General features: G+C 35.7%; 1 long non-coding RNA gene across 1 annotated transcript in view; it reads right to left on the bottom strand.

Moving 5' to 3' along the window:
- Positions 1-722: 722 nt before the first annotated feature.
- The window catches only part of LOC147375917 (uncharacterized), a 55,494-nt gene continuing 33,514 nt past the window's right edge, over positions 723-22,702 (bottom strand). The window contains exon 4 of the long non-coding RNA XR_015161420.1: positions 723-822. This is a non-coding gene — a long non-coding RNA (uncharacterized LOC147375917). The remainder of the gene's footprint in view (positions 823-22,702) is intronic.

Here is a 22,702-nt window from a genome sequence, read left to right as displayed (position 1 = left end):
GTCCTTTTATTTTAGGCTATCATTTATTTGTTCAAGTAAAAAAAAAGAGGAGAAATCGCATGACCTTGGGGGAGTCAATATCATTGAGATTCAATACTCTCAATTTAAAAATGGACATAATAAAATGTTACGTTTATCACATACAAATCAAAATTAGACCATGAGCTACTTGCATATGGGCTGGAAAGCAGTGGACTCTGGAATTGAATTGCCTGAATATGAAATCAGCTTTTTACCTTTTAATCATTGTGTGAATCTGTGAAAAAATAATTTCTGTGCTTCTTATGTAGTAATTTTAAGTCTGTATCTGATAAAAATAAAACCATAGGAAATGTTATACTATATAAGTTTATAGAATTTTAGAGACTATATCTGAATCATTTATATATTATCATGTCTCATACTGTTTCTTTCACATAATAGAGTTAATAAAAATCTCAAATTAAAAATTAAAATGAGATCTTCAGTAAATGTTTTCTATAATTTAAAATAATTTAGTCTACTAGTCCGAGTCTTCCTTTAGAGTAATACCATTAAAATTTTCTTATAATTCAAAACAAACTTATAGTGTGCAATCAATTGGCCTAAAAGTATATAGCTTATTATTAAAATCCTTCTAGTTCTTACAAGCTAGACTGAAGTTTAGAATAGTATTGAGATACACACAATATATAAATATTTATACATATGTGTTTATAAAATATACATATAAATGTAATTACTTACTTAATCCTCACAAAAATTCCTCAAATCAGCTGTATTTTATCGATGAGGCCACTTTGATCCCTTCAAATGTTAAATAATTTCTTCAGTGTTTCAGAGCTGGTTAGTGAAAAAACCAGAATTTATTATCAGTTCACTGTAAAGTATTTGCTGTTAAATATTTTTAATATTGTATTTCTCTGCCTTCTGTAAAATTTACACAAATATAGACTTTGATTAAAGAAACCTGGTAGAGATTTTGACTAAAGTAATTTCTGAAAGGGAGGAAAAGAGAAATCTTATTCTAAGAGGTCAAACTCTATATTCTTACATCTCAATCTTCATGTTTTATTTACCTCAGCTAGAAAATGGAGATATTGCTAGTACTTTTTTTGTAAGATGATACTAAAATCTGCAAGAGATAATTCATGTATATATGTATACATGTGTGTATATATGTAAAACTGTCTGCCACATAATATTCCATAAACATTGATATTGAATTGTGTTTACAATTCTTATTATAGCCTGATTTATACATTGACTTTGCTATTAAAAATAGCTTTTCAAATTCAGAAATATTCTGAAAAGGTGTCATTTTTATGTTGAAATTCAGTTTAGTGCTGAAATGTGTATAATAACCCACAATGAAAGATTTTTTCGCAATGGGTGTTTTGCTAAGAAGAAGAAACATTTTAGCCAACAAATCATGTGGCATTTAAAAGCATCAGCAACAGCAATTAGAGCTATTTAAAGGAAAATGGATGCATTGTCAGAGTCCCCAAACAGGTGCTGACATGAAGACTCCCTGGACTCAGGAGAGTCCAGAGAACCATTCTTTTGTGGGCTGTACTGGAATGGAAAGAACAAGTGTAACTTTGCTTAAGTACTTTAAAACTCACTACAAACAAAGTGGTGAGGAAATGAGACCCAGGTGAAAACAGTCATGGAATTGTCAAGCAAACCTAAGTGCTGCTGAGGTGGTGGAAGTAGTTGGAAATATGGAGTAGGACCAAATTTCAGGCCTTGGTTGAATGCTTTTATTTGTGGAAGCAGGAGCTGATGCACAGATAGTTGAATGGAAACAGACTGAAGTGACTCTGTTCTCACTCAAGGTAGGATTAATATTTACTATAGTGGTTCCCAGATGAAGGGCCTCATACTCACTTTGATCAAGAAATGATGTTTCCCTGAGTCAGTGATGTCTCCCTGGCAAAGAGTAAGGTGGGCTATCAAGATGGTGGTTTAGAAAAGGAAATCAACATCAACTATAAACCGTGTGGAAAAATATGTAAATTGGGGAAGGAGTCACTGATCAGGAATAGAAAGTTAAGTATGATCATGTATAATTTTCTGGGAAAGATTGAAGACAGGAGGAGAAGGGGGTGATAGAGGATGAGTTGATTGGATGGCATCACTGACTAAACAGACATGAATTTGAGCAAACTCTGGGAGATAGTGAAGGACAGAGAAGCCTGGAGTGCTACATTCCATGGGGCTACAAAGATTCAGACATGACTTAGCAACTGAACAACAATTTATAATTTGTGGAATGACTTCAGACAGGTCATCCAGAACCAGGGCTATGAATAGTAAATTTCCAATTTAAGTGAATTAGGGTGACCAGATATCCCAGTTTACCTATAGCTTTGATAGTTTTAGCACTGAAAACCCCAGGTCCAGGAAAACTATAAAGGTTGGTAGGTCACGCTAACATTGGTGACTAAAAGACAATGGGCAAAAACATACTGTGCCATAAAGGAGAAGGTATGACTTGGCCAAACTGCAGAATATTTCAGACTATGGGATTCCCTGGTTCCTTGGAGGTCCAGTGGTCAAGAATCTGCTGCCAACGCAGGAGACATAGGTTCAGTCCTTGATCTGGGAAGATTCCACACGCTCCAGGGCAACTAAGCCATGCACCATACCTATTACTGAACCTGCACACCTAGAGCCTGTCCTCTGCAACAAGAGAAATCACTGCTAATGGGAGGGCCATGCACCACAACTAGAGGGTGCCTCTACTTGCTGCCAACTAGATGGGCAGCAATGAAGACCCAGCACAGCCAAAAATGATATAATGGATAAATTAAAAAAAAAAAAGTATTTCAGACTATAGTGTGACAAAATATTCTTTATAGAAAACTTAGTAATTCACTTTGCAGAGGTTTTAGACCCTGGTGGCTCAGAGGGTAAAGTGTCTGCCTGCAATGCAGGAGACCCGGGTTTGATCCCTGGGTCAGGAGGATCCCCTGGAGAAGGAAATGGCAATTCACTCCAGTATTCTTGCCTGGAGAATCCCATGGCTGGAGGAGCTCGGTAGGCTACAGTCCACTGGGTTGCAAAGAGTTGGACACGACTGAGCGACTTCACTTTCTTTCTTTTTCTTTTAGATAAATTATAATAAATGAGGTTGTTAGGAAAAAAACTGTCTTAAGAGGGTATATATTTCAAAGTTTTTGTTATTGAGCTACCATCAGCCATATGTCATCATTCAATTAAAAATTGTGGTTTAAGTGTTACTGACAGGAAGAATCTAGCTGAGATTTTTGAAAAGCAATTCACTATCTTGTTTATTTGAAAAGCTTTTGTTCAGTTTTCTAGTCCACTTCTGTTTCCATTTTCCCATGAGAAATACTGTGTATATGAAAATAAATAGGTAGAAATATCATCATAAATTAATTAATTGAGGATTATAATGGAAAGTCATATCTTTCTTTTATACACACTTCACTAAGAGATGCCTTATTGAAAACAGATGAAGTAGCTAATAATAATAACAATGACAACATTTAGAATAACAATAGTTAATAATTTTAAATAATATGCCAAAAAATTTGTACATGTTACTTTCTTTAATTCTCACAAGAACCCCTTGAGACATGACTTGTAATTAATTAGGTTACCCAGGAAACTGAATTCAAACTCTGGTTGTTTCACTTGAGTGCTTTTCAGTCACTAGTCTGTACTTCAGATCCAGATGCAGTTGCCCATTTCCTCAAAGAGCAAATCTTACATTGTATTTCTTAACTAACTGAACTTTCTTTATCTGGCTGTCCAGGTTTTGGATTTTTATTTTATTTTGTCTTCACCCTATTAGTTAACACCCTGCTATGTCTCAAATTTTCATTTAGTACCTATTTTATGTGTTCAGAATTCTGACTCCTAGATAATCCTTACAGCTGTCAATCTTTCACTGATTCCCTGTATTCTGTATGATACAGACTAACACCCAACAGCTGAAAATTTAGCTCAGTGAGTTCATTTGAAGAAACTTCTGCTCCAAAAGATCCGTAACTGTCTTTGTGTCAACCAGCAAGCTGCGTATCAACAGTCCACCAGACAGTATAATACAGCCTCCACGCCTAAAACTTCAAAAATAGATTTATTTCTACTTTTCTCATCATAATTAAAGCTCATGTTATGCATTATCATTAAACAAAAAGACTGATAAATATACATATATACACATAACTGTCTCAAGTATAGATATTTTTAAGCAATCCATTACTTTAAAAGTAACATATAGCTCAACTTAAAAATAAATATTGTTGTCAGAGTGATATTTGTCATGCTAAAACTAATAAATGATTTTTTAAATAATGATAAATAAATTTCCAGAATCTGTCCAAGTGACGTGTGGGAAAAAACACAGAGGCTCAGTCAGATATTGTTAAAGCATAGTAGGCAATCTGGTATTCATAAACCCTTAATAAATGCTAGTTTTCTCTATATAAATTTTCACATATATTCTGTTTCCTTCTGATTATTGGCATACTAATCCCTTTGCTGGAAGTAATGGTAATATTTTAAATTTTATTAACAATATTGCTGCTGCTGCTGCTAAGTCGCTTCAGTCGTGTCTGACTCTGTTGAGTACAATCTTTATGGGTGTTCTGGTTCAATGAATATTAAGTATTCCAGGTGGGTTATGGATCCCAAAGGAGAGACCAAACCTGGATGAACTATTTAAGGTTTCATAAAATTGCAATAATCTAAAAATCAGCTCTAGTCTAGTTGCTAATTATTGTTAGTCCTTTCCAACATTCACTTTCAGTTCAGTTTCAGTTCAGTTGCTCAGTCGTGTCCTACTCTTCGCGACCCCATGAATCGCAGCACGCCAGGCCTCCCGGTCCGTCACCAACTCCTGGAGTTCACTCAGACTCACGTCCACTGAGTCAGTGATGCCATCCAGCCATCTCATCCTCTGTCGTCCCCTTCTCCTCCTGCCCCCAATCCTTCCCAGCATCAGAGTCTTTTCCAATGAGTCAACTCTTTGCATGAGGTGGCCAAAGTACTGGAGTGTCAGCTTCAGCATCATTCCCTCCAAAGAAATCCCAGGGCTGATCTCCTTCAGAATGGACTGGTTGCATCTCCTTGCAGTCCAAGGGACTCTCAAGAGTCTTCTCCAACACCACAGTTCAAAAGCATCAATTCTTCAGCGCTCAGCCTTCTTCACAGTCCAACTCTCACATCCATACATGACCACTGGAAAAACCATAGCCTTGACTAGATGAACCTTTGTTGGCAAAGTAATGTCTCTGCTTTTGAATATGCTATCTAGGTTGGTCATAACTTTCCTTCCAAGGAGTAAGCGTCTTTTAATTTCATGGCTGCAGTCACCATCTGCAGTGATTTTGGAGCCCAAAAAAATAAAGTCTGACACTGTTTCCACTGTTTCCCCATCTATTTGCCATGAAGTGATGGGACCGGATGCCATGATCTTTGTTTTCTGAATGTTGAGCTTTAAGCCAAGTTTTTCACACTCCATTTTCACTTTCATCAAGAGGCTTTTTAGTTCCTGTTCACTTTCTGCCATAAGGGTGGTGTCATCTGCATATCTGAGGTTATTGAGCTTTCTCCCGGCAATCTTGATTCCAGCTTGTGTTTCTTCCAGTCCAGCATTTCTCATGATGTACTCTGCATAGAAGTTAAATAAGCAGGGTGACAATATACAGCCTTGACGTACTCCTTTTCCTATTTGGAACCAGTCTGTTGTTCCATGTCCAGTTCTAACTGTTGCTTCCTGACCTACATACAAATTTCTCAAGAGGCAGGTCAGGTGGTCTGATACTCCCATCTCTTTCAGAATTTTCCACAGTTTATTGTGATCCACACAGTCAAAGGCTTTGGCATAGTCAATAAAGCAGAAATAGATGTTTTTTCTGGAACTCTCTTGCTTTTTCGATGATCCAGCAGATGTTGGCAATTTGATCTCTGGTTCCTCTGCCTTTTTAAAAGCAGCTTATATAACATTCGCTTATATAAAATTATTTATAATAATTTCTATATATATATCTATAATAATATTCTAATATTATTATATTAGAATAATATTACATTAGAATATATTAGAATAATATTCTAATATCTATCTATAATAATTTCTAATGGCTATTGTAACCTAAATTTGTAGCTTTGCCATCCAGGCAATGTGTGACATTGGGCAAGTCTCTTCATATTTTATTCTTAGTTAGCTTCAAACATATGCAATTACTAGCTACCATACTGCTGGCTGAAAATAACAAACATCCACTGGCTTATAGGTCAGTGTTCATAGCCCTTCTCCTCAAGTACTGTCATTAACATTTTCAGGTCTATAAGTTACTCAACTTTTGTGTTCCATCATTAAAGACAAGTTCTCAAGAGGTTGTGCTGCCCTTCTTGAGTCATGATCTCTGGCCCTGGATCAACCAGTTATGCCCACTTCAACAGGAAATTCGCACAGGTTGGCCTCTGGGAAAATCTTATGAGCAGGAGGCCAATTCAATTTGTATGTATGGCAGACTAAGTGATATTTAAGGTAATGTTCAGCTCTGATAAAATACTCAATTCACCTAAATAGGTTAAAAGGATAGTTGCCTACAGACATTTTTAACTTTCATAATTTGATAAATGATGCTGTACCATTAATCTTTTGACCTCTTAGCTTTTAAAACTCAACCCTAGATTTGTCCCAATTTAATGAGTTACAGTTACACATCAGAGCCAATGTTCACCTGAATCTGTTCAACATCCAGCATTTCAAATCAGGATATCATCTCCATTTCCAAACTATTTTTGAAAAAAGTACTTCTGCCTTTTAATTCTTTTTTTCTACTTCTCTATCACTTATTCTGTTTCCATTTGATTACTTATTTACTCATTTCAGTAAAGCACACCCAATACTATTAAAAAGCCTCCATTTATAAAAGAAGGAAAAATTCCTTCTACTTATTAAAATTTATTCTTTTGTCTCTGCAAATTTCTGCCCCTCATTTCCTGTAGGACCTTGTTATTTCACTTGCTTACCTTTTTAATTTACATCTTTAGTCTCTCCATTAACTTTAATTTCTTTCATACATTTAGCCACCTATTTTATAACTCTTGGGATATAGACAAAAGAGATGGTTCTCTCCCCTTCCTGATAGTACTCACATTCTTGCTGAAAATACAATGGTATACTGTTCAAATTTATCAAGAGAACATACATCAATAAAGAACCTTATCTCCCTAGCCAACTTCTCAAGAGTTTGGATGACTATTATCTTTATTACTCTTATAGAAATCACCTTTTTGAATTTTCCAATGTTTTCATAATTACTATGCATAAGTCAAATGATAAACATTATTCTAATATTAATTAAAAATATTTCCAATCCTTCAAGATTCCTTTCATGAAAAGTTTCTTTAAGCTTACAAACTGATAGCAATTTTTCATCTTTTAATTCTTTAAAAGCTGATAGTGTTTTGTTTAATGTGCTCTTATGAGTATATATATTTTTGGCCCACAAGAGTTTAGATAAGACATCATAATAAAATTTTTTAGTCATCTTCTGAATGCTATCATCTTAATACAAGATGATAAGAGTAATGTTCCACTAAAACTTTTAAAATATTTTATTTGTTACTGATTAGACTTTATAAAATATATTTATACTGTGTACAAGTAAAAAATATATATATATTTAAAATATAATTGTATATATGGAATAAACAATGCCCAAGTTCATGATAATAGTATTCTACCATTTTCTTATTCTGGGCTCTTATGGTGGTTTCTAACTTCTCTTCAGTGTCCAATTTATACCACATTATCACACTGTATTTTGGAACACTAGATGTTTCCTAAAACACTGTTTTCAATATATTATTTTCCAATCAATAGTTTCTCAGTGCGTAGGTTAAAGTTAAAATTCTTCAGGTTTGCAATCAGTGCTCTTCCTTATCTCATTTAATGCTATCCATCATTCTAAGCATATTTCTCACTATTCTCTCAACATAGATTTTCTGAAACAGTGTAATGGGTTTTACTCACAATATAATTTATATGTTATTATTTTAACAACTAGTATAATGTTTTATATGCCATGGTCCTCAAATGCATCTCTTTCTTTCCAGTCATTCTTTACACATTAAGATATGGCTAAGTCCATTCTGTTTTTCAGCTTACTTTGTCTCATGAACTGGGTTTGTTCTGTTTCAAATATTCATAAATTGGTATAAGTACTTCTTCCCTCACATATTTTACAGTTTGCTAGGTAAGTCATAAATAATTTCAATACATAAAAAATGTCAGGTGAAAAAATAATGGATATGATTGATATTACATACATGAAAGGCAGTGGAAACTCAGAGGAAAGAAATGTTAAATCTCTGTGGGAACGTAGAAAAGGCAAGGGGAATTTGTTGAAACTGAAGAGTCTTGAGCCATCCTGAGGTAGTCTAACATAACAGTTCTAGGGTGGAGACATAAAATTCTTGCCAGACATCGATAGAAAGATTCCTCTTTTATTAAATAGATAGCAGATGGTGGCATGCATTGGACACAGTTCTCACTGTCTTGAGTTCATCCTGTAATGGGGATCATATGAGGAGTTCCATATAAAACATAGATGTGTTTTAGCAATATAAAATGATACTTTTGCTAGGAATAGGATAGCAAGCTGGGAGTGGGTTGTAGTTTAAAAGGGACTAAAGAGGACTGTTTTTGACATCAATTTGCTAACTTCTCAGAGAAATTTACAAAGTTCTTAAAGCCTGAAAAATGTGCTTGAAATTCTGATTTCAAGGACATTTAAATTTCACTCTAACATTCTACATTCAGAATCTCACTCTGTATCTTGCAGGGGATCAGAGCATTATATTTTAGGATGGCTTCTAAGAGGGATAAAGCCTAATGGCTAACTGGCAAAACTCCAATAGATTTTAGGTAAAATTTCTAATTAAATATCTAGTAGAAGCATAATTTATTACAGATTTCCCCAATATTCCCTATAGATTTCTTCTGTCCGTGGACATACTGTCTGGATTGTAAATTGAGGCAATAATTTTCAAGTCAAGCCATAACAATCTATCCATTGTTATAGATATACAAAGTTTTCTAACTTTTAATCCTCTATTGAAATTATACTTGTAATCTATTAGCCAAATATTGGTTTTACTCTTCTATCTCTCTCTTAGAATATATTATCCAAATGTGGTAAAAGGATATTTGGAAACATTTTGGAAGACTAACAGCACTAGTGCATTCCAAGAAATCACTTAACACTACTTTTACACTACTGTCTCTGCTATAACAATTAGATGGCTACCTTTCTATGGTGAGGAAAGAATCACAGGAACATTAGTTTTAATTTCTGTATAATGTCAAGAACATATAATGCCTGTAGCACTCTATATAAGGAGTCAGTTAAATAATTTTGTGATAAGAATAATAGCTTGATCATATGCATGATGCTAACTTGTATCATGCTTTGAAATATTAAACAAATTTTAGTTTCATCCATCTCATTAAAACAGACTCAAATGCATTCTTTTTTATAGTTGAGTAATATTCCATTGTGTATATGTACCACAACTTCTTATCCATTCATCTGCCAATGGATGGAGGAAACTGGAGCCTACTATACAGAGTGAAATAAGTCAAAAAGAGAAACACCAATACAGTATATCAATGCATATATATGGAATTCGGAAAGATGGCAATGATGACCCTATATGCAAGACAGCAAAAGAGACACAGATGTAAAGAACAGACTTTTGGGCTATATGGGAAAAGGCGAAGGTAGGATGATTTGAGAGAATAGTGTTGAAACGTGTATATTACCATATGTAAAATAGATGACCAGTACAAGTTCAATGCATGATGCAGGACATTCAAAGCCAGTGCTCTGGGACAAACCAGAGGGATGGGGTGGGGAGGGAGGTTGGAGGGTGGTTCAGGATGGGGAGGACACATGTACACTCATGGCTGATTCATGTCGACGTATAGAAAAAACCACTACAATATTGTAATTAGCCTCCAATTAAAATAAATAAATTAATTTTAAAAATTAAACAATTTTTATGCTATTTTATATTAAAATTATATTATTTTACTAGATTTGCACATCAATCTTGCCAATGATTTTTTAATTCATTTTTTAAATTAAAGTTACACACACAAAGGTTCAGTGTAATGAACTTAGATGCATATGACTAGTGACAGGTGAAGAAACTCACTCATTGCCCAGTTATTAAAGGTAAACATGATGACACCTGGACTCATTTGCTTGCATGTATATGCAGCAGTGGGGTCATCTCAGGGAGAAGATCGATAAGAATAAGGTCCCTCTTCCCTACCAATGCAGGAGGGCCCCATTTTCTATGTATATCTTGAAAAAATAAAGGCATCATATAATTAATGCAGCCACACAGTCATTTATTCCTGAGTTTCAGAGTTTGCATTTCTTAATTTTGTTCATTGATATGCCCTGCAGGGCAGAAAAATCTGTCTTCTACCCTCCAGGTTCTGTGCTGGGCCCCAGAATTAAACTGACATAAAACAGATTAACAGAAGGAAAGCACACAAATTTTGTTTAATATTTTTGCATGCACAAAGGAGCCTTCAAAAGCAAAATGAAGATTTTAAGAAGCCATTTGGCTCTAAAACTTTTTAAACAAAGAGTGATAAATTGTGGGGATGTGACAATACCTAGAGACTTGGACTAGGGGCAGTTCATTTCGGGGCAGGGATTAGGAAATATATGGTGGAAACTAATGGGAGATAAGGACTATTTTAGTAAGCTTGTTTGTACAAATCCTTTTTGTCATTGACTCTCAGTCTGTTGGTAAGAACATTTCTTTCTTCCTGCTAAAGGTAATCCATCTTTTTTATAGGAAATTTTATGACATATATTTAGGAAGAAAAGGGAGGTCAGAAAGTATCTTTCTGTATCTGGTGTTTTTCAAGTGCCTTTCCCTGAAAATAACCAATATGCTAAAGTGGCATATATTGGAGTGAAATGTTTTGAGCTCTTTTGTACCATTTTGTACATCAAAATTGCTTACTTATTGTTTTGTAACTTTTTTATACTCTGTTCAAAATTTAAATACAATCAGATTACATACATAATCATAACCATCTTTTCTTCTTTTATTTTACTATTTTATTTCCTGTGTGATATACATTCCTAAATAGATACAACCTTCACATCTTTCCTTATATAGATAATTGTACTATAAAATATTCCTTTTAAAATATTGGGTAATCTTTACAAGTTCACGATTTCAAATACTTACAGACTTGTTGAAGTTTCCTTTTGTAGAAGATATCTATTACAATTATTCATAATTACATAATGCGTTTTGAGAGATAAACAGAGGCTAGAATGTAAATCTTCGTCTAGCTTGCTTAGGAGATTGAAGTTCATCCTATAAACACTGGAGATCATTGAATAGTTTTAATATAAAAAGCAGACTGGGACACAATCAGGTTAATGATTAGTCCAATTGGATCAGATTTCCATGATTTGGATAACAATTCTGATTTGGAGAGAGGAAGAGTAGAAAGCAGAAAATAAGATCCACATTAATTGGTTTTAGAGATAAGGAAAATTTGATCTGAGACAATGGACAGTGTGAGTGCAGAGGGAAGGATAGTTTCCTGAGATGTTTTAAAAGATGTATTGCATAATAGACATGAGGGTTGAAGAAGATGTACAGTGCAGCATAGCACCCAGCTTGGCTGTTCCAGTTATTGTATGTTGAGTTGCAAATGCCAGTAAAATGCCTAATGGAAATACTATAAAGAAATGGATAAGGAGGTGGTTTAAGCTCAGAGATCAGGGCTAAAATTATTGAAAGACCAATCATTATTAAATGGATTCTAGCTCTTATTGAGGTCAATGAGTTGCTATTTGCTGATAGAGAAAATTTGAGCAATAAAAATTCTAAGCATATTTACAAGTTATCATTTATTTTAGGTAATTCAACTGCTTTAATTTTATAGTCTCATAACTGTAAACCCAAAGTACAAAAATGACAAAAACACTGACTTATAAATAAAATTTGATTAGCCAAGTTCTACATTTAATTGACAATTTTGTTTTTCAAAATAGGTTTGTTTGGTGCATCTAGAATTGTTTGAATATATCATGCTGCTATATTTATTTATGAAAGTGAAACTTAGTCACTCAGCTGTGTCCAAGTCTCTGCAACCCCATGGACTATAGCCCAAAAGGCTCATCTGTCCTTGGAATTCTCTAGGCAAGAATACTGGAGTGGGTTGCTATTTCCTTCTCCAGGGAATCTTCCCAACCCAAGGATCAAAGCTGGGTCTCCTGCACTGCAGGCAGATTCTTTACTGTCTGAGTCACTAGGGAATTTAGAGATCAATGTGTTTGTTTCATTCATTTAATAGTGTAGTTGTGAATCTCTTTTCAAAGAACCTGGACATGGTTTTTAATTTTTTTCAGACTTGAATGATATAGGTAAAAGTTTAATCCATTTCTATCATGCTAAACTCAAACTCATCCTTCCTTTTCAACAATGATTACTTCTCCTTGACCAAGGTTATACTCCTCATCATTCTCTTTAGACTAGCAGAGATCCCTTCAGCAATGCTGCTCAGTTTCTGCTACTTGATACAACCATGCTTTCCTAAGCAATTCTCAATGCTTCTCTAAGAAGACAAGAGGCAGCTATCGCTCTATCAATGGTTTATTCTCCCCTTCCATGGAGTAGAATTGCTTCTTGGCATTGGCTTCCCAGGCTGTGACTTCATTTCCCGTCTACTTTTGTTTCTTGGTTGGGCCAGTAGTAAGTAGGCAGAAGTTAAGATTACCAGTTCCAGGCTTAATAAACTTTCAAATCTGCCATTTACTTAATCTTCCCATGTGTGGGTTGATATTGATCCCAAGGGTGAACTTAATGAGTGACAGGTTGAATATGGCAGAACATACATAGCCTGAGTCGTGAGTAGCTGCACAGAGTGGAGCTCCCCATTCTTCCCTTTGACTTTACCTGGGTAAGAAATAAATTTGCATTTTCTTTAACTACTGAGATTTCATTGTTGATTTGTTACAGCAGATACCTAGTATTACCATAGATTAAATCATGCAATAGGGAATTCTGAAACACAGGCCATAGATTAGTCCCTTAAATTGAGTTTGCTTTTAAAAACATCCAAAGAGCCAGCCTCCAAGAAAATGCCAGTCTAGCTTTGTTTGCAAATCATGTTTCTTTAGCATCAGAGAGCATATATTCCTTTAAAGAAAAATGGAGAAAGAAGGAAAGTGGCATTTTGGGGAGAACACCATGTAGTTCTTAAAAGGTCATCTCACTTATTTCTCATAGAAAACGAAATGTCCCTATGTGAATAAAATAAAATGAGTCATTTTAAAGATAAAGAAACTGAAGATAAGAGAGATTAAGTGATTTTCTGAAGGTCACAGAGACACTGTTGAGTTTTGGAGTTTGGACCCAGAACTATATAACCCATGTATATTCTTTCAACTATATCACACTATTTTCCAACAGCTATAACTCTGAACATTTCTGTTCCTCTGGACGATTCTACTAGTTCTTAAAGAGACAAAACAAATTTCAGAAATTCATTCTTCAACAAATATAAGCTCTGAGCAAACAGAAATGATGACTATTCAGGGAGACTGTAACCCACAACAACAACCATATATAGCAGTGTCATTTATTTGAAAAATGTGTGTTTTAGTAATATGTAGCAAAGCCTGCAATTCTGTTATTATATATATTCATTGGCTACAACTTTCAAAGGATTAGGAAAGAGCAACCCCATTTGTAATACTCTACACATATATATCAATAAAAGGACTCCCTGAAGGCAATATAAATGTGGTGAAATACATTTATATTTCTCTCAGAAATACAGATAGAGTCATACGGGGTCACCTGCATTGTCAGGGAGAATACAAATTTATTTGAATGCACTGAATCTGAGAACACATAAAATAAATGGTAGGAATATAAATTTACAGCCAAATAAATAGCTGTTGTGTCACTGAAATAGATAATCCAGACTTGTTTTCTGTTGGAACCCTTCTATGGTTTTATATTGGTTGATGATAATTGGAAAGTGGTCTGATTTAGTATTGAGGATAATTAATTAAATATTCTAACCACAACCAAACTAGACATAGAACCTCAAATATTTACATATCTTCAACTCAGTTATTTAACAACCATACTAACATGAATCAGAAGAGGGAAGAAGAGGATGAGCATGAGATGAGGAGGACAAAGAGGACAAGAAAAGGACAAAACTAAGCCATACAGGCATACCTTGGAGATTTTATGGGTTTGATTCTCAGTTCAGTTCAGTCACTCAGTCATGTCCGAGACTCTTTGAGACCCATGAACAGCAGCACGCCAGGCCTCCCTGTCCATCACCAACTCCTGGAGTTCACCCAAACCCATGTCCATTGAATTGGTGATGCCATCCAACCATCTCATCCTCTGTTGTCTCCTTCACCTCCTGCCCTCAATCTTTCTCAGCATCAGAGTCTTTTCAAATGAGTCAGTTCTTCACATCAGATGGCCAAAGTATTGGAGCTTCAGCTTCAGCATCAGTCCTTCCAATGAACACCCAGGACTGATTTCCTTTAGGATGGGCTGCTTGGATCTCCTTGTAGTCCAATGGACTCTCAAGAGTCTTCTCCAACACCACAATTCAAAAGCATCAATTCTTCAGTGCTCAGCTTTCTTTATAGTCCAACTCTCACATCCATACATGACCACTGGAAAAACAATAGCCTTGACTAGACGGACCTTTGTTGACAAAGTAATGTCTCTGTTTTTTAATATATTATCTAGGTTGGTCATAATTTTCCTTCCAAGGAGTAAATGTCTTTTAATATCATGGCTGCCGTCACCATCTGCAGTGATTTTGGAGCCCAGATAAATAAAGTCAGCCACTGTTTCCACTGTTTCCCCATCTATTTGCCATGAAGTCATGGGACCAGATACCATGATCTTCGTTTTCTGAATGTTGAGCTTTAAGCCAACTTTTTCACTCTCCTCTTTAACTTTCATCAAGAGGCTCTTTAGTTCTTCTTCACTTTCTGCCATAAGGGTGGTGTCATCTGCATATCTGAGGTTATTGTATTTCTCCCTGCAATCTTGATTCCAGTTTGTGCTTCCTCCAGCCCAGGATTTCTCATGATGTACTCTACATATAAGTTAAATAAGCAGGGTGACAATATACAGCCTTGACATACTCCTTTTCCTATTTGGAACCAGCCTGTTGTTCCACATCCAGTTTAACTGTTGCATCCTGACTGGTATATAGGTTTCTCAAGAGGCAGGTCAGGTGGACTGGTATTCCCATCTCTTTCAGAATTTTCTACAGTTTATTGTGATCCACACAGTCAAAGGCCTTGCCATAGTCAATAAAGCAGAAATAGATGTTTTTCTGGAACTCTCTTGCTTTTTTGATGATCCAGCAGATATTGGCAATTTGATCTCTGGTCCTCTGCCTTTTATTTTGCAATAAAGTGAATGTTGCAATAAAGAAAGTTACACAATTTTTTTGGTTTACCGGTACATATAAAAATTTTGTTTACACTATATGATAGTCTATTAGGTGTGCAATAGCATTATATTTAAAAAAGCTATATACATACTTCAATTAAAATTTACTTTGTTAAAAATTGCTAACCACTATCTGAGTCTTCAGTGAGTCAGAGTGGTAACTTCAAAGATTACTGATCACGGATCAACATAACAATTATGAACAATGAAAAAGTTTGAAATATTGCAAGAATTACCAAAATGTATCAGAGACATGAAATGAGCAAATGCTGTTGGAAAAACAATGGTGGTGATAGACCTGCTTAACAAAGGGTTGCCATACACCTTTCCTTTATAAAAAACAAAAAACGCAGGATATGAGAACAATGATGGGAAAACAATAAAATGAGGTATGCCTGTATATTTTAAAAAAGGAGTCTTTAAGATAACTGCCCTATGACCCTCAAGGTCACATTATTCTATCACCAAATTCCTTATACTTCCTCATATTAGAATTCCATACGTAACTCCTTACTTTCATAAGATCACTCACAGTTTTATTGTCTGGTTTCCAAATGTAGAGCACATTAAAAAGTAAATTAAAGAACCGACTGAAGCTGCAATAGGTAGATGTACTGATATCCACCATCACAGAGACATGCCAGAGTGACAGAAGAGAAAAGGGGAAAAAAACTATAAAAACAACATTTGCATGTCTGAAATTGGAGACATTTGGTACCATTAAAACATGGCATTAGCAGATTTTAATGTCTGAGAGCATTATTATACTGGGAAATATAATTATTGTTTCTACTGATGAAACTTAGTCTTCAAGAAAGTTAAAATGTTTAAGTTTAGATCAAGTTACCTTGTTAATGAAGGGTCATGTAGGTAGGTTTTTCTAAAAAGAATTGTGATTGTTTCTTTTAAATATAAAAGCCATGTTTCCTATCTTTATCTATTAAACATAAAGTTCATTTGTTTTGAATATCTAGTGAAATGGAAAAAAGATGTTATATTTATTAAGCAGAAAACAAATCTGAACTTCAATAAGGAGAGCTGCTGCTGCTGCTGCTAAGTCACTTCAGTCGTGTCCGACTCTGTGCGACCCCATAGACGGAAGCCCACCAAGCTCCCCCATCCCTGGGATTCTCCAGGCAAGAATACTGGAGTGGGTTGCCTTCTCTAATGCCTGAAAATGAAAAGTGAAAGTGAAGTCGCTCAGTTGTGCCCGACTCTTATTGACCCCATGGACTGCAGCCTACCAGGCTCCTCTGTCCATGGGATTTTCCAGGCAAGAGTACTGGAGTGGGTTGCCATTGCCTTCTCTGGAGAGAGTTTGCTCCAAAAGATGATTGTAAGAAGGGAACGTGGACTATTGTAATATGGAAAATTCTTACACGGTAAGATCTGTATGCATCTCAAAGGTCAGGCAGAAAAGGCAGAGTAAATAAAAATAGAAAGGATAGAGTTTGAGGGGATAAGCTAATCAGATAGTTTGACAGGACATTTTAAGTGGAAAATAAGGATTGTTCCATGTTCCAATACTTGCTTAATCTCCCAATACTTGCCTAAAATCAATAATACCCCAAAATTCAGGGACCTGGGGGAAGGAGAGTTCAGTCAAATTACTCAGTTAGAGGGTATTATGTTCAGATTGGTCAGTAGACACAAACAATTTGGCTAATCTTTTATGAAATAAAACATGAGAATTCAAAGATTTTCATCTGGCATTGTCATGGCTAAAGCACAGGACCATCTGCCAGTCTTAGGTAATCATTAGGGAAGAATGGTTCTTTGCAATATGCCATTTCCTGGATACAGTGATGGCAGTATTTTTCAACCATCACTGTTTCCCAGGAGCACTGCTGCTGCTGCTGCTAAGTCGCTTCAGTCGTGTCCGACTCTGTGCGACCCCATAGACGGCAGCCCACCAGGCTCCCCGGTCCCTGGGATTCTCCAAGCAAGAACACTGGAGTGGGTTGCCATTTCCTTCTCCAATGCATGAAAGCGAGAATTGAAAGTGAAGTCACTCAGTCGAGTCCGACTCTGAGCAACCTCATGGACTGCAGCCTACCAGACTCCTCTGTCCATGGGATTTTCCAGACAAGAGTACTGCAGTGGGTTGCCATTGCCTTCTCTGTCCCAGGAACACAGACTCTCATAAATTTCACAATTTTCTTATTAAAGCTGAGCCATAAGAATATAACATACTTTTTATCATTTGATATTTGAATCCATAAATTTGAATTAATAATTAAGGACATTGAGCCAATAATAAATTAATCTTATTTTTACACATTTTAAAAGTAAATAAGTGAAGAAATGCAAATCTTACTTCTGATATTGCAATTTAGGAGAAGTTGGAAGAATGGCAGTTAAGACTCCTTCAATGCCCAAAACCTGTACAAAGCACTTGAAAATGTCCGAGTCCTAGTTGCGACTTAGAACATTTGGAGTAGAATTACATAGATCCAGTTTCAACGAGGCACTGAGGTCTACACTTAATTTTCAATTTTTCCTCTACCTAAGCAGCAGTTGAGGAGGGCACCGCAACCCACTCCAGTATTCCTGCCTAGAGAATCCCCATGGACAGAGGAGCCTGGTGGGCTACAACCCATAGGGTTGCAAAGAATTGGACACGACTGAAGTGACGTAGCAAGCACGCAAGCAGCAGTTACTGAGGATGAAGGGGACAGGAAAACTGAATCGTGATGCAAGAAGGAGCCACGAAGACCACCTCCAACAACACTTACATTCAAATATTTACATTTTGATACAACATTGACTTCATTCCTGTCCTTCACACCACCTCTTACTATACTGAACTTTTCTCCTTCTCTTCAGCCCATGGTAAACTCTCTTCATCTAAAATCACATCAGAAATAAAATTTTAGCTCCTTGTTTAGATAATTACTACTTGTTACTTGTATTGTTGTTCTTACATATGTTTAATTTTCATACCTTTATATCTCTTTTTATATGTTTATGCAATGCTTTGCCTGCTATATAAGAAAATTCCCTGAATATAATTGTTGACTTTGAACTCTTTCTCAAATTCCAATGCAATGATCTGAAAATAATGAAATAGGATTGTATTTATGGTCTAGTCTTAAATTCTTTTCATAAATTTGCTTCATTAATATATCTTTAGATATTTTCTGATATTTGGTCAGGTTTGGCCACCTGATGTGAAGAACTTACTCATTGGAAAAGACCGTGATGCTGGGAAAGATTGAAGGTGGGAGGAGAAAGGGTCAACAGAGGATGAGATTGTTGGATGGAATCACCGACTCAATGGACATGAGTTTGGGTAAACTCCAGGAGTTGGTGATGGACAGGGAGGCCTGGCGTGCTGCAGTCCATGGAGTCACAAAGAGTCGGACACAACTGAGAGACTGAACTGAACTGAATATGTTACATTACTTATAAACATAGGTTATTAGAAAGCATGAGACCCTAAGGTTTTATTTAATCCAATATTCTCATTTTATAAGAAGGAATTTGAGGTCCAGAGAAATTGTTTTTACCTAAGTAACTAGTTGGATGGCAATTTTGAAGTTTACTTAATTTAAATAATAGTGTTACCATTTACTCTCATGACCCCAGCCCCCACCAATGACTAAGAAGTACTTACTGATCTAGATGATTTCTAAGGACTTTCACACTTTGCAAATGATTTACCTTGAGTACCATGTGTGTGCATGATTTACCTTGAGTGTGCATGTGTGCTCAGACCCTCAGTCATGTCCAACTCTTTGTCACTCCATGGACTGTAACTCCTCTGTCCATGGGATCCTCCCAGCAAGAACACTGAAGTGGGTTGCTGTTTCCCCCTCCGGGGGATCTTCCCAGCCCATGGGTCGAACAGAACAGTATCTTTTACATCTCTTACATTGGCAGGTGAGTTGTTTTTTTTTTTTAATACCACTAGCTCCACCTGGGAAGTGGCTCTATATACTCCTGCAAATTAGCGAGAAGTTGGGATAAATATTTAAGTAATTCAAATTTTAAGTTTTCAGACAACTCGGTTAAAATTGTCCAAGTATCTGGAAAAAATTGCCTCAATTCTTTAATTTATAATTATAATCTATGTTTGATGAGCATTGTTACATAAAAAATATTCCTAAACAGACCAAAGTGCTTTAAAATTATAAGACATGAATGATTGTTTGCAATATTGAGCCCGTCAAGTCATAGATAACCCACTGTATTCTCATGCCAGATGAGCACTTTTGCATCAGTAGGAATCAGGAATAATTTGAAAACTCATGCAAGCAAAGTAAGGCACATTTCCTTTCAAAGGAACACAGACATAATTAGATATTTACATGTAACATTTAACCATCAAGTTTGCCTTTAAGCTATTTAAAATTATTAAACTGCTATTTCATCACAGATTAAAAATAAATACAGGTATATACAGTTCATATATTAATGAATTCTTTGGAATAAACAGTTAAAAATATGAAAAAAATTTGTAATTCATAGATAGGAAAACATCACAAAATTAATTGAAAATTGAAAAATTTGAGATTACTTCTATCCAAAGGCCTTGCTGGTCAATATGAAGTCATTTGAGAAATAAAATAAAACAAGCAAATAGCAAAAATGTATGGTTCATCTATTGATTATAAAATGTTTGGGATAATATAGACCAGCAGTTCTCTGTTTGGTTACTATATCTAAAACTAGTATGTGTGCATGTATGAACTCCCCCATTAAAAAAACAAACAAACATATATATATACAAACAAACATAAGGCAAAACTTTGCACACATTTTGCAATAGTCTTTGTTAATTTCAACTTGCTGCTGCTACTGCTGCTAAGTCGCTTCAGTTGTGTCTGACTCCGTGCAACCCCATAGACGGCAGCCCACCAGGCTCCCCCATCCCTGGGATTCTCCAGGCAAGAACACTGGAGTGGGTTGCCGTTTCCTTCTCCAATGCATGAAAGTGAAAAGTGAGAGTGAAGTCGCTCAGTCGTGTCCGACTCTTAGTGACCCCATGGACTGCAGCCCACCAGGCTCCTCCATCCATGGGATTTTCCAGGTGAGAGTACTGGAGTGGGGTGCCATTGCCTTCTCCGAATTTCAACTTGGATTAGGTCAATAGTCACTGAATTGACCTGTATAAAATACTTAAATTCTCTGAAGCTTAGTCCCATTTTCTATAAAAGTACTGGACTAACAAGGGCTAATTTGGATGCAGGAAAAATTCACTTTCTTTTAATACTGTAATAACAGACTTTCTTGTGATCTTCACTCTTTAAAAAATAACATTTTAATGAGGCTTCAGTACAGAGTTAAGAGAAGTTTGTTTTCAATTACCCCCTTTCAGTCTCAGTCCTAATTATGACTGTTTTCAGCTGTGTTCTGTGAGATATTGTTTAAAATGTTAAAAATATTCAGTCTTTGTCTTCAGAGAACTTACAACTTAATATGAAATGAAACGTGAATAAATAGGTATGTTACTGGTTAAATGAAACAAAGAAATATGAGTATATGGAATCATGAAAGAATGAGTGGTTAATTCTACTAGAGATTATGCAAATCATTAATAAGGAAGATGGTAAGAACATTGCTACTGAAATATATCTACAACATATAGTAGAATAAAAAGGCAGGTTAAGGAATGTCATGGCGTACAGGACACAAAATTTGTAAAGAATTAGCATATATATAAGTATTAAAAAACAAACCTGTGAGAATCCAGTATTCTAGAAAAAATTTATATTTGCTCAGAACAGTTATCTCTGCATGATATTAATGAAAAAACTATTTTAACACTTGTTTAAATGATAAGGAATTTGTTACTCAGGACCATGGTGATAGGTGTGTCAGGAGTTTGTTTTTTTTTAATTTATTTTAATTGGAGGCTAATTACTTTACAATAGTGTGGTAGTTTTTGTTATGCTGCTGCTGCTGCTAAGTCGCTTCAGTCGTGTCCGACTCTGTGCGACCCCATGGACTGCAGCCTACCAGGCTCCTCCGTCCATGGGATTCTCCAGGCAAGAACACTGGAGTAGGGTGCCATTGCCTTCTCCCAGTTTTTGTCATATATTCACATTAATCAGCCATGGTTGTACATGTGTTCCCCATCCTGACCCTTCCTCCCACCTCCCTCCCCATCCCATACCTCAGGGTCATCCCAGTACACCAGCCCTGAGCACCCTGTCTCATGCATCGAACCTGGACTGGTGATCTATTTCACATATGATGATATACATGTTTCAATTCTATTCTCTCAAATCATCCCACCCTTGCCTTCTCCCACAGAGTCCAAAAGTTAGGGATGCAAGGATTCTTCAATATTCATAAACCAATCAATGTGATACACCACATTAACAAATTGAAAGATAAAAACCATATGATTATCTCAATAGATGCAGGGAAAGCTTTTGACAAAATTCAACATCCATTTGTGATAAAAAACCATCCAGAAAGCAAGCATAGAAGAAACATACCTCAACATAATAAAAGCCATATATGATAAATCCACAGCAAACATTATCCTCAATGGTGAAAAATTGAAAGCATTTCCCCTAAAATCAGGAGCAATACAAGGAGGCCAACTCTCACCACTACTATTCAACATAGTTTTGGAAATTTTAGCCACAGCAATCAGAGAAGAAAAATAAATAAAAGGAATCCAGGTTGGAAAAGAAGAAGTAAAACTCTCACTGTTTGCAGATGACATGATCCTCTACATAGAAAATGCTAAAGACTCCACCAGTCTACCAAAACTACCAAAGCTAATCAATGAATATAGTAAAGTTGCAGGATATAAAATTAACACACAGAAATCCCTTGCATTCCTATACACTAACAATGAGAAAACAGAAGGAGCAATTAAGGAAACAATTCCATTCACTATTGCAACGAAAAGAATAAAATACTTAGGAATAAATCTACCCAAAGAAACAAAAGACCTATATATAGACAACTATAAAACACTGATGAAAGAAATCAAAGAGGGCACAAATAGATGGAGAAATAAACCATGTTCGTGGACTGGAAGAATCAATATAGTGAAAATGAGTATACTACACAAAGCAATCTATAGATTCAATGCAATCTCTATCAAGCTCCCAGTGGTATTTTTCAGAGAACTAGAACAAATAATTTCACAATTTTTATGGAAATACAAAAAAACCTCGAATAGCCAAAGCATTCTTGAGAAAGAAGAATGGAACTGGAGGAATCAACCTGC

Source organism: Bos grunniens, chromosome 3 (assembly GCF_055505025.1).
Source record: "Bos grunniens cultivar Pamir isolate PY7600 chromosome 3, Bosgru_T2T1.0, whole genome shotgun sequence".
Lineage (NCBI taxonomy): Eukaryota > Metazoa > Chordata > Mammalia > Artiodactyla > Bovidae > Bos > Bos grunniens.
Note: the sequence above shows the minus strand (reverse complement) of the source record. Positions and strands in the feature narration are given on the sequence as shown.